Source organism: Anomalospiza imberbis, chromosome 7 (assembly GCF_031753505.1).
Source record: "Anomalospiza imberbis isolate Cuckoo-Finch-1a 21T00152 chromosome 7, ASM3175350v1, whole genome shotgun sequence".
Taxonomy (NCBI): Eukaryota; Metazoa; Chordata; class Aves; order Passeriformes; family Viduidae; genus Anomalospiza; species Anomalospiza imberbis.
The window spans coordinates 1,739,917-1,746,780 of NC_089687.1; positions in this window are offsets into that span (position 1 = coordinate 1,739,917).

The following is a 6,864-nucleotide window of genomic DNA, read 5'->3' on the forward strand; positions in this document are numbered from 1 at the left end:
GAGCTGGGGGGAAAGCGCTGGGAAAGGCTGGAAAGGGAGCTGGGGAGGGACTGGGGGCAAGGGATGGAGGAACAGGACCCGGGGAATGGCTTCCGCTGCCAGAGGGCAGGGATGGGTGGGAGATTGGGAATTGGGAATTCCTGGCTGGGCTGGAATTCCCAGAGCAGCTGTGGCTGTCCCTGGATCCCTGGCAGTGCCCAAGGCCAGGCTGGACACGCTCAGAGCAGCCTGGAACAGTGGAAAGCGTCCCTGCCCGTGGCAGGGGTGGATTGGGATGAGCTTTAAGGTCCCTCCCAACCCAAACCACTCCAGGATTTGCCAGGAAGCCCCAGCAGCACCCGTTGTCACCGGAGGTGCTGCCCCATTCCCTCCCCGCCCCATTCCCGGCCACATTCCCTCCCTGTTCCCCCCCACATTCCTGCCCCATTCCCCCCCCCCCCCGCATTCCCTCCCTATTCCCAGCCCATTCCCCCTCCCCCCCCCCATTCCGGCCCATTCTCAGCCCCATTCCCCCCGCCATTCCTTCCCCATTCGCGGCCCATTCCCAGCTCCATTCCCTCCCCAATTCCCTCCCCATTCCCCCCCCCCATTCCCTCCCCATTCCGGCCCATTCCCTCCCCATTCCCCCCCCCATTCCCAGCCCTATTCCCCCCCATTCCGGCCCATTATCAGCCCCATTCCCTCCCCATTCCGGCCCATTCCCAGCCCCATTCCCCCCCCATTCCCGGCCCCTCCCGCAGCGCCCATCCCCGCCTGGGAGCAGCTGCTCGGCACAGACGCGTCTCGGGAGTGATTCCGCACAAACCGTGTGTTCCTGGGGTGTTTTTTCCCCCCTAACCCCTCCAGCAGGCCCGAGTGTTGCTCCCAAACACCAGCTGGGAAGGTGTGAGGGCTGTCTGGCAGCTGAGCCGAGCTCCGGCTGCGCCAGGCGTGAGGAAATCCCGCCTGCATCCCGGAGGAGCCCTGCTGGCATTCCCTCCGTGCCGCCGCACCGCAGCCGGGACCGGCTCTCACGCCAGCCTCCCCGCCGGGGATAATTGGCTGCTGTAATTAATCAGAAGCTCCTGGCTCTCGGGGCTTGTCTCCCGGTGGTCCCCCGGGATTTGGGCAGGCACGGCTCCCTCAGCAGCACATCCCGCTCTGGAGCTGGGAGCCTGCTTTAGGCAGCCCAGCCCAGGAAAAGGAAACAAAACAAAACAAAACAAAAACCTTAAGAGAAGTTTAAAACTTAATATAAGTTTAAAGAACTCAGATGGAGTGGCTGACCACAAGTACAGCTCCTGTGACAGCTCGTTCCCACAAACGCTGCCGTGCAGAAAACCCAAATGTATCTCCAGAAGTGGGTGAACTGTCAAATGTAGTCAGTGCTCCAGAGTTTGCAGTGATTTTCCCAATTATTCCCAGTGAAATGTCGCTGGTTATGTCCGTGTGACGAGAGCGGGAGGGAAGCCTGCCCTTCCTAACAAGACGAGGATCAAATCCCGTTTGGGCTGGGGTTTGCGGGATGCTCCTGGGGCTGGCTCTGCTGGGAATGGAGTGTGCGTGATCCATGCTCCGCGAGCCTGGGCTGCCTGGCATTCTGTTCTCCCCGTTTAGCCATGGGATCCATGAAACGGATGGAGCGAGCTGAGTCAGAGCACAGCCCGGCCCTCCCGAATTTATCGGGGAATCTGCCCTTCCACTGCGGGGAATCCGCTGAGCATCACACGCAGTCACAATTTTTTACTCTCTTCTGATGTTAAATATTAGACTCGGAGGAAGCCCCGTTACCAGTGGGACTTTCCAGCTGAGAAACTTAAATTTAGAGTTCATTTTCCTGCTTTGAGGAGATACTGAGAGGGTTTAAATGGTTGAGATCCCGGCTCTCCCGAATTTATCGGGGAATCTGCCCTTCCACTGCGGGGAATCCGCTGAGCATCCCACGCAGTCACAATTTTTCATTTTCTTCTGATGTTAAATATTAGACTCGAAGGAAGCCGCGTTAACAGTGGGACCTTCCAGCTGAGAAACTTAAATTTAGAGTTCATTTTTGCTGCTTTGAGGAGATACTGAGAGGGTTTAAATGGTTGAGATCCCGGCTCTCCCGAATTTATCGGGGAATCTGCCCTTCCACTGCGGGGAATCCGCTGAGCATCACACGCAGTCACAATTTTTCATTTTCTTCTGATGTTAAATGTTAGACTCGAAGGAAACCGCGTTACCAGTGGGAACTTCCAGCTGAGAAACTTAAATTTAGAGTTCATTTTTGCTGCTTTGAGGAGATACTGAGAGGGTTTAAATGGCTGAGATCCCGGCTCTCCCAAATTTATCGGGGAATCTGCCCTTCCACTGCGGGGAATCCGCTGAGCATCACACGCAGTCACAATTTTTCATTTTCTTCTGATGTTAAATATTAGACTCAGAGGAACCCGTGTTACCAGTGGGACCTTCCAGCTGATAAATTTAGTGCTCATTTTTGCTGTTTTGAGGAGATACTGAGAGGGTTCAAATGGCTGAGATCCTGGCATTCCTGAATTTAGCATGGAATCTGCCCCTTCCACTCTACAGGGAATCCGCTGAGCATCACACGCAGTCACAATTTTTCATTTTCTTCTGATGTTAAATATTAGACTCGAAGGAAGCCGCGTTACCAGTGGGACCTTCCAGCTGAGAAACTTAAATTTAGAGTTCATTTTTCCTGCTTTGAGGAGATACTGAGAGGGTTCAAATGGCATTTAAAACCATTTTTTAATGCGGGAGCCTGAGGCAGCCTGGCAGGCACTGAGATCTGATCGAGCGGGATTAATTAACCCCCAAATGCACATTGCAAAGGATCCTAAAAAACTAAGAAATTGAAAAAAAAACCAAAACAAAACCAAAAAGATATGATGTGCACTGTCATGCATATCATTCACATCTAAAGACTGAATTTTATCTGTTTTGAAAATGAACTTCTCTCCCTACACGGAAGCAACAATATTTATTTTCATTAGATATATTATATTAGATATATTATATATATATATATATAAGATATATTACATATAAACATATAAAATAATATGTATAATATATAATAGATATATCTATAATATCCATTCTATATTAATATATATAATGTTTTACATAATATATATAATATATATAAAATGTATATAAATAAAAGTATATAAATATATGTAAATAGATCTATAGTTTAATATTTAGAAATGTAATGTTAAAAGGTAAGTCTTCCTAATTTTTTCAGAGATTATGCATTCTTCATGGATCCTTTTTTCTATTTTTATATATATACAAAATATATATATATATAAATAAACCATATATAAAGTATATATATTTATATAGTTTAGTATTTAGAAATGTAGTGTTCAAAGGGATGGCTTCCTAATTTTTTCAGAGATCATGCTTTCTTCATGGATACTTTTTTCTATTTATATATATATATTATATATATATATAAATATTTATCTATATAAAGTATATATATATATAATTTAGTATTTAGAAATATAGTGTTCAGAGGGATGTCTTCCTAATTTTTCAGAGATCATGCATTCTTCATGGATACTTTTTTCTATTTTTATATATATATATATAAATATATATTATATATATATAAATATATATAAAAATATATATTATAATGTATATAAATAAATATATATATAAAGTATATATATACGTAATTTAGTATTTAGAAATGTAGTGTTCAGATGGATGCCTTCCTAATTTTTTCAGACATCATGCATTCTTCACGGATACTTTTTTCTATTTTTATATATATATATATAAAAATATATATTATATATATTTTATAAATATATATTATATATATAAATATATATATACTATATATAAATAAATAAATAAATAGATAAAAATATATAAAGTATATATATACGTAATTTAGTATTTAGAAATGTAGTGTTCAGATGGATGCCTTCCTAATTTTTTCAGACATCATGCATTCTTCATGGATCCTTTTTTCTATTTTTATATATATATATAAAGATATATATTATATATATATTATAAATATATATTATATATATATAAATATATATTATAATATATATAAATAAATATATATATATAAAGTGTATATATACGTAATTTAGTATTTAGAAATGTAGTGTTCAGAGGGATGTCTTCCTAATTTTTTCAGACATCATGCATTCTTCATGGATACTTTTTTCTATTTTTATATATATATATATATAAATATATATTATAATATATAAAAATAAATATATATATAAAGTATATATATACGTAATTTAGTATTTAGAAATGTAGTGTTCAGAGGGATGCCTTCCTAATTTTTTCAGACATCATGCATTCTTCACGGATACTTTTTTCTATTTTTATATATATATATATATAAATATATATTATATATATTTTATAAATATATATTATATATATATAAATATATATTATAATATATATAAATAAATATATATATATATTATATATATAAATATATATTATAATATATAAAAATAAATATATATATAAAGTATATGTATACGTAATTTAGTATTTAGAAATGTAGTGTTCAGAGGGATGCCTTCCTAATTTTTTCAGACATCATGCATTCTTCACGCACCCTTGTTTCTATTGCTGCTGGAAAATGCTCTTTTCCAAACTTGAAACAGAGGCGTGAAGAGCGCGTACCAGTCCAAAGACAGAAAAGCCACCACCAGCAGGGGGGAATCGCGGAGGGCGCGGGAGCCTCTCCGGGGTGGGCGTTTGGGGTCCCTGCTGAGGTTGCCCTCTGTGCGCAGGCTGCGGGCCGGGGCGCGAGGACCGTGGTCGTCGGCGGGGTCCCAGCCGGCGTCCTGCAGGACGAGCTCCTGGCCGACCTCCTCACCATCCACTTCCAAATGTCCAGCAACAGCGGCGGCGACGTCGAGGACGTGGCGTATCCCACGCCGAGCCAAGGAGTGGCCTACGTGACCTTCGAGGAGCAGGAAGGTGTTGGAATCAGTGTGCTTAAAGGGCAGCCGTGACCCAGGGAATCGGCGCCAGGATGATGTGGAATTGAACCACAATTTGTTACAATTCCAAATGCCAAGTCCTCTTAGGACGTTGAGCTTGTCAGCAAAACTTGGGAGTTAAACAAAATTTAATTTGAATTTTTAATTCAAAATTTAATTTGAAGTCTTAATTCAAAATTTAATTTGAAGTCTTAATTCAAAATTTAATTTGAAGTTTTCAAATGAATGTCTAAACTTAAGTGCTGAAACTAAAACATTTAAATTTATAATTTAAAAGTTAGCCAAAGTTTAAGTGCAAAATTTAGTCTGAAGTTTTAAAACGAGCTTCTAAACTTAAGTGCCAAAACTAAACAATACAAATTTATAATTTAAAAGTAAGCCAAAGTTTAAAGGCAAAATTTAGTCTGAAGTTTTGAAACGAGCTTCTAAACTTAAGTGCTAAAACCAAACAATACAGATTTATAATTTAAAAGTTAGCCAAAGTTTAAGCGCAAAATTTAGTCTGAAGTTTTGAAACGAGCTTCTAAACTTAAGTGCTAAAACCAAACAATACAGATTTATAATTTAAAAGTAAGCTAAAGATTAAACACAAAATTTAGTTTGAAGATTTAAAACAAACTTCTAAACTTAAGTGCTAAAACCAAACAATACAAATTTATAATTTAAAAGTTAGCCGAAGTTTAAACGCAAAATTTAGTCTGAAATTTTAAAACAAACTTCTAAACTTAAGTGCTAAAACCAAAAAATACAGATTTATAATTTAAAAGTAAGCTAAAGATTAAACACAAAATTTAGTTTGAAGATTTAAAACAAACTTCTAAACTTAAGTGCTAAAAGCAAAACATATAAATTTATAATTTAAAAGTAAGCAAAAGTTTAAACGCAAAATTTAGTTTGAAATTTTAAAAAAACGTCTAAAGTGCTAAAAGCAAAATATATAAATTTATAATTTAAAAGTAAGCCAAAGTTTAAACAGAAAATTTAGTTTGAAATTTTAAAACAAACTTCTAAACTTAAGTGCTAAAACCAAAAAATATAAATTTATGATTAAAAAAAAAAACCCAAACATTAACCTAAATTTAAAAGAAATAGTAAAATTTTAAAATATTTTAATAAAAATAATTAAATAATAAATTAAAAATTTTAATATAATACTATATATTTATAAATTCTATTAACTTGTACTGTTTATTCTATAAATGTTATAAATACTATATTATAAATATATGTAAACAATATTAAAATTATTATATAAATACAATATTACTATATTATAAATACTATATTATTGCAATTACTATTTTACTATAAATACTATATAAATGACTATAAATACTATATAAATTGCTATAAATACAATATTACTATAGTATAAATATTATAAATTTATACTATAAATATATAAATACTATAATTAAGGAGAAAAAAATTTACACTATAATATGAATCCAAAAAACACAATATTTAAAAATTAAGTTAAAAACATGCATATCTTTATTAATATTTTATTAATCAATAACTTTAAAAAAATTTTATAACTTTTTTAACTCTACTAAAACTAAAAATCTATACTATAATATACTAAAATTATAAGTGCTACTACTAAAACTATAACTAAAAAATGATACTATATAATAAGTAAAAATATAACTAAAAATATGACTAAAAATCTTATAACTTTTTAAACTATACTGTGACAATAGAAACTAAATGCACCCTTCTTATCGATAAAAAATTTAAAAAAAAAAAAAAAAAAAGAAATCACATCATCTGAAGACCCCAAAAATCTTCTGTCTAACTTCCTCAAAACTCTTGCAGCTCTCCTCAGGAGGCTGAAGCCTCTCTGGTAATCAGGTCGAGTTTCAGGGTTTTGTTTCTGCGC